This window comes from Heloderma suspectum, chromosome 6, assembly GCF_057233095.1.
Source record: "Heloderma suspectum isolate Gila_16-S chromosome 6, 16-S_ref, whole genome shotgun sequence".
NCBI classification, from domain to species: Eukaryota; Metazoa; Chordata; class Lepidosauria; order Squamata; family Helodermatidae; genus Heloderma; species Heloderma suspectum.
The window spans coordinates 128,098,059-128,105,005 of NC_139463.1; positions in this window are offsets into that span (position 1 = coordinate 128,098,059).

Here is a 6,947-nt window from a genome sequence, read left to right on the forward strand (position 1 = left end):
AGGGTGGTCATATGAGGAGAGAGACACTCTACTCCCTCCCGCCCCCCGTTGGTATTAGGAGGGATCAGAATCGCTTGTGCTTTGACCCCGCCTACATTCGTCAGTGGACCAATAGCAGTAGGCGGCCCGCCCCCCGAGTTCCCTCTTCTGCAGTGTCCGTCACATGCGGCTGGTGAAGGTGCCCGCCCCCGTCGTGCTGAGGGGCTCTTCCGCCTTCCCTCTCTGCGCGGGCGCGGCTTCGAGGCCGGCCCGGCCAGCGCTGCGTCTGAGCGGGAATTCGTTGTTGTTCAGCCGTGTCCGACTCTCCGTGACCCCACGGACCACAGCGCGCCGGGCCTCCCCGTCCTGCGCTCTCCCCCGGAGCGTGCGCAAGTCCACATTCATTGCGTCGGAGATGCTATCCAGCCATCACGTCCTCTTATTTATTTATTTATTTGTTGCATTTATATCCCGCCTTTATTCCTCTTGCAAGGAACCCAAGGCGGCTTACATTATCCTCCTCCTCTCCATTTTAGCCTCACAACAACAACCCTGTGAGGTAGGTTGGGCTGAGAGTGTGTGACTGGCCCAAAGTCACCCAGTGAGCTTCCATGGCCGAGTGGGGACTAGAACCCGGATCTCCCAAGTCCCAGTCCAACACTCTCGTCACTACACCACACTGCCGGCCCCTTCTCCGTTTGCCTTCAGTCTTTCCCAGCATCAGGGTCTTTTCCTGGGAGTTTTCTCTTCGCATTAGGTGGCCAAAATATTTGAGCTTCAGCTTCATTATCTGTCCTTCCAATGAGCAGTCAGGGTTGATTTCCTTTAGGATGGACTGACTGGACCTCCTTGCAGTCCAGGGGACTCGTAAGAGTCTTCTCCAGCACCACAGTTCGAAAGCATCGATTCTTCGGCGCTCAGCCTTCCTTATAGTCCAGCTCTCACAGCCATACGTTGCTACTGGGAAAACCATAGCTTTGATTAGACGGACCTTTGTCGGCAAGGTGATGTCTCTGCTTCTTACTATGCTGTCTAGGTTGGCCATAGCTTTCCTCCCAAGGAGCAAGCGTCTTTTAATTTCATGGCTACAGTCACCGTCTGCCCATGAAAGTAAAATCTTGGAGCCCAAGAAAATAAAATCTGTCACAGCTTCCATTTCTTCCCCTTCTATACGCCAGGAAGTGATGGGGCCAGATGCCATGATCTTAGTTCTTTTAATGTTGAGTTTCAAACCAGCTTTTGCACTCTCCTCTTTCACCCTCAACAAGAGGCTCTTTAGATCCTCTTCGCTTTCTGCCATTAGGGTGGTATGGTCTGCATATCGGAGGTTGTTGATAATTCTCCCGGCAATCTTAATTCTGACCTGTGATTCATCCAACCCGGCGTTTCTCATGATGTACTCTGCATATAAATTAAATAAGCAGGGCGACAATATGCAGCCTTGTCGTACTCCTTTCCCAATTTTGAACCACTCGGTTGTTCCATGTCTGGTTCTTACTGTTGCTTCTTGGCCCTTGTACAGGTTTCTCAGGAGACAGGTAAGGTGATCTGGTACTCCCATCACTTTAAGAATTTGCCACAGTTTGTTGTGATCCACACAAAGGCTTTAGCGTAGTCAATGAAGCAGAAATAGACGTTTTTCTGGAATTCTCCTGCTTTCTCCATGATCCAGCAAATGTTGGCGATTTGATCTCTAGTTCCTCTGCCTCTTCGAAACCCAGCTTGTACTTCCGGTAGTTCTCGGTTCGCATACTGCTGAAGCCTAGCTAGTAGGATTTTGAGCGTAACCTTGCTGGCATGTGAAATGAGCACAATTGTACGGTAGTTTGAACACTCTTTGGCATTGCCCTTCTTTGGAATTGGAATGTAAACTGACCTTTTCCAGTCTTGTGGCCATTGTTGAGTGTTCCAAATTTGTTGGCATATTGAGTGCAGCACTTTAACAGCAGCATCTTTTAGGATTTTAAATAGCTCAGCTGGAATGCTGTCATCTCCATTAGCTTTGTTGTTAGTAATGCTTCGTAAGGCCCACTTGACTTCACTCTCTAGGATGTCCGGCTCAAGTTCAGTGACCGCACTATCATGACTATCAGGGACATTCAGATCTTTCCTGTATAGTTCTGTGTATTCTTTCCACCTCTTCTTAATCTCATCTGCTTCTGTTAGATCCCACCCTTCTTTGTCCTTTATCATGCCCGTCTTTGCACAAAACGTTCTCTTGAGATCTCCAATTTTCTTGAAGAGATCTCTAGTCTTTCCCATTCTGTTGTTTTCCTCGATTTCTTTGCATTGTTCATGTAAGAAGGCCTTCTTGTCTCTCCTTGCTATTCTCTGGAACTCTGCATTCAGTTGGATATATCTTCCCCTTTCTCCCCTGCTTTTTGCTTCCCTTCTTTCCTCAGCTACTTGTAAAGCCTCATCAGACAGCCACTTGGCTTTCTTGCATTTTTCTTTGGGATGGATTTCGTTGCTGCCTCCTGAACAATGTTACGGACCTCCATCCATAGTTCCTCAGGCACTCTGTCTATCAGGTCTAATCCCTTAAATCTATTCCTCACCTCCACTGTGTATTCATAAGGGATATGATTTAGGTCATACCTGAATGGTTTAGTGGTTTTCCCTACGTTCTTCAATATAAGCCGAAATTTTGCAAGAAGCAGCTCATGATCTGAGCCACAGTCAGCTCCAGGTCTTGTTTTGACTGACTGTATAGAGCTTCTCCATCTTTGGCTGCAAAGGACATAATCAATCTGATTTCAATATTGACCATCTGGTGATGTCCATGTGTAGAGTCGCCTCTTGTGCTGTTGGAAAAGAGTGTTTGCTATGATCAACGTGTTCTCTTGACAAAACTCTATTAGCCTTTGTCCTGCTTCCTTTGTACACCAAGGCCATGCTTGCCTGTTATCCCGGTGATTTCGTGACTTCCTACTTTAGCATTCCAATCCCCTATGATGAAGAGGACATCTTTTGTTGGTGTTAGTTCTAGAAGGTGTTGTAGGTCTTCATAGAACCGATCAACCTCAGCTTCTTCGGCCTCAGTTGTTGGGGCATAGACTTGAATTACTGTGATGTTGAATGGTTTGCCTTGGATTCGCACTGAGATCATTCTGTTGTTTTTGAGATTGTACCCCAGTACTGCTTTCCCCACTCTTTAATGACTATGAGTGCTACTCCATTTCTTCTAAGGGATTCTTGCCCACAGTGATAGATATGATGGTCACCAGAATTAAATTCGCCCATGCTTGTCCATTTTAGTTCGTTGATTCCCAAGATGTCGATGTTCAATCTTGCCATCTCATGTTTGACCACCTCCAGCTTACCTTGATTCATTGATCTTACATTCCAGGTTCCTAAACAATACTGTTCTTTACAGCATCGGATTTTCTTTTCACCACCAGACACATCCACAGCTGAGTGTCCTTTCGGGTTTGGCCCAGCCGCTTCACTCTTTCTGGCGCTACTTGGAAATACCCTCTGCTCTTCCCCAGTAGCATATTGGACACCTTCCGACCTGAGGGGCTCATCTTCCAGCGTCATCTCTTTTAGCCTTGTGATACGTTCCATGGGGTTTTCTTGGCAAGAATACTGGAGTGGGTTGCCATTTCCTTCTCCAGTGGACCACATTTTGTCAGAACTCTCCGCCATGACCTGTCCGTCTTGGGTGGCCCTGCACAGCATAGCTTATGGCTTCACTGAGTTACACAAGCCCCTTCGCCACAACAAGGCAGTGATCCATGAAGGGGTTGAGCAGAAATACTACGACATTAACATTATTTGTTTACTGATGCAGGTTTATACCTGATATGAGCTCAACTTTATCCCATAAGCCCTGGCTTGAATATTGCCATGACTGAAAAAATAGAAATGCTCTTGGCTGTGGAATAGCACCACACCGAGAGGCTCACATCAACACGGTTAGCCTAAAGGGATAGTGCAGATTCTGCCTGGCAACATGGCACTGATGTATAATAGGTCACAAAAATGGGCACTCTGTAAACACATTTTTTTAAAAAAAGGCCATTGGGTATGATGGCAGTAGAATTTACCTTGCACAAAATAGCCACGAACTATTTTCATCAAAAGTCTCTGATGAAGGTGGAAGTACATTTACGTGTCGCCTCACAATGAAAAACTTCTGACAAAAATAGGAACCCGTGTTTTATGTTAAGAAAAACAATATCATGGACATGAGTGGAGTGAATGAGTCTCTGTTGATAAGCATAGCCCTCTGGAGAATTCTTGAAGAATGCCTTCAAGCAGGGCATTTGTCTTCATCCTAGCAGGGCTGCCTCAAGATGGTTTGCTGCCTGAGGCAAAGGACAAAATGGCGCCCACAGCCCCATTCCACGTACAGAAGGCAACCACACTGGCAGTTGAATCTTATTTCATCGCCGGTTGCCTCTACTGCACCTGAGGGCAGCTGGGTAGCTGAGGTGGTGCAGGGCAGGCTGTGGTACACTTACAGCACCATTCTCCAACACCTTCCTCCATTTCCACCCTCCGCAGGTTCTGCTGTCTGAGGCAGCCATCTTACTTAGCCTAATGGTAGGGCCAGCCCTACCTCTTAGACTTTATGTGTAGGATGCCACAGATCTTTACTGTGTCACCCATATTTTCTTTCCCAGAATATCCAGAATACCTGGGAGAGCGCCTTCTCCAACCTGCCCGGTCACTGAGGTCATCAGAGGGCATGCTCCCGGTGGTTCCACATGGACCTATGGCCCGATTGGAGTCCACCCAAATAAGAGCCTTCAGTGTGGTGGCCCCTTTCATTGAAACGCCCTGTCTCTGGAGGTCAGGCAGGTGCCAATACTGTGTTACTTCCAGCATCTCCTGAAAACAGCTCTGTTCCAGGAAGCCTTCCTTAACTAATCTGCCATGGTTTTTATTGGCATTCTGTTGTTTTTAAAAAACAGTTTTAATAAGGTGTTTTATTCTTTTTACACTTGTACTACTTCATCTATTATTGTTCACTCCTCTAGAATCTGTTTAGATATGGAGCAGTATATAAATGTTGTAAATAAATAATAATACCAAGAATAATTTCAACACTTGGTGCATACTAGCCAACTTTCATTTTGGAAGCACAATTAAGCCATTTAAAAGAATCATGGCCTTTCAAAGGCTTTTGACAAAATCCCTCTCCAAAGACTCCTGAGCAAACTTTGCACTCGTGGGATAAGAGAAGAGATCCCCTTATGGATCAGTAATTGGTTAAAGAATAGGAAGCAGAGAGTAGGAATAAATGGAGAGTTCTCACAACACAGGGGTGTAAACAGTGGGGTCCCCAAAGATCTGTATTGGGACCAATATAACTTGTTCATAAATTATTTGGAGTTAGGGTAAGGATGAGGAAGCTAATGATAACAGTTTATTTAGGGAGCTTTAAAAAAGGGGATAGTGAAGAGCTCCAAAAGAATCTCTCCAAACTGGGGGAATGGGCATTAAATGCCAAATGTGGTACAGTGTAAGCAAGTGTAAAGTGATGCACATTGTGGTAAAAAATCGTAATTTCATGTATATGCTGATGGGGTTGAGCTGGCTAAGGGATCTTGGGGTTGTAATGGATAGCCTAATGAAGTTGTCCACCCGGTGTGTGGCTATTGTGAAAAATTCAAACTCCATGCTGCCAGTGAAAATAAAACCAATATCACCATGCTGTTATACAAATCTATGGTCCAAATACATTTGGAGTACTGTATATAGTTCTGGTCACCGCACCTCAAAAAGGACATTGTAGAGTTGGAAAAGATGCAGAAAAGGGCAACCCAAATGATCAAGGGGCTGGGGCAGCTCCCCTATGAGGAAAGGTTACAACATCTGGGACTGTTTAGCTTAGAGAAAAAGTGAGTGCAGAAAGACATGATAGAGGCATACAAACTTATGCAGGGTATGGAGAAAGTGGATACTCAAAATACTAGAACCCACTGGGATCATCCCATGAAGCTGAGTGGTGGGAGTTTCGAGACAGATAAAATGAAGTCCCTCTTCACACAGCACATGGTTAAACTATAGAATTTGCTCCCACAAGATGTAGTGTTGGCCACCAATTTGGATGGCTTTAAAAGGATATTTATGCGCAAGATGATCCCTGGACCTTCTTCCCAAAGGCTAAAGCTCCATCTAGTGCCCATCCCATCACCTTGCAAGTTCTCCCTTTATTGCTGTGGTATTTGTACACTTCTGGAGCAACTGGGTTATAGATTGTGATTTCTACTCCACCATTCATACACTATCTAAGTGGCTTACCACAAATATTAAAAACACCATAAAATAAGCAATACATTAAAATAAAATAAACAAGCAACTGTATAAGAGCAGCATCCAAATAAAATAGATTAACAGACATTAAAAAGCCCAGGGAAATTAAAAAGTCAGGCACCAGAAAGACGTCAGACTCAGAGTGGGTCCCAGGCAAACTTCTCAGGAGAGTGTTCCAAAGCTGAGGAGCCACCACCGAAAAGAACCTCTCCACTGCAACTCAGATGGCAGGGTAACCTGGAGAAGGGTCCCTGAAGAGAATCGCAATGTACAGGCAGGTATATGTGGAAAGAAATTATCCTTCAGGTACCCTAGCTCCAAGCCATGAAAGTCAAGATCAGCACTTCAAATTGGGCCCAGGAACAGACTGTAAGAACTGTTATAGATTTAATCTATTTATAGACCATTTTACTATATATAAAAGGATCATAGAATAGTAGGGATGGAAGGGACCTTATAAGACCATCGAGTCTTATAGGGTGTCTTGAATCGGTTTACAACATAAAAATGTGAAATACAAAACATCCGCAGTTAAAAAGATTAAAAAACAAACAGACCCATTCTCAAAGCATTTAAAATCAGAGCTAATAATCAACAAACTGGGCAGCACAATCAGGGAAGACCTGCGTGAAAAGGTAGGTCTTTAACTGGTGCCTAAAACATACCAGAGATGGTGCCTCCCCTATACCAAGGGGGAGGTCATT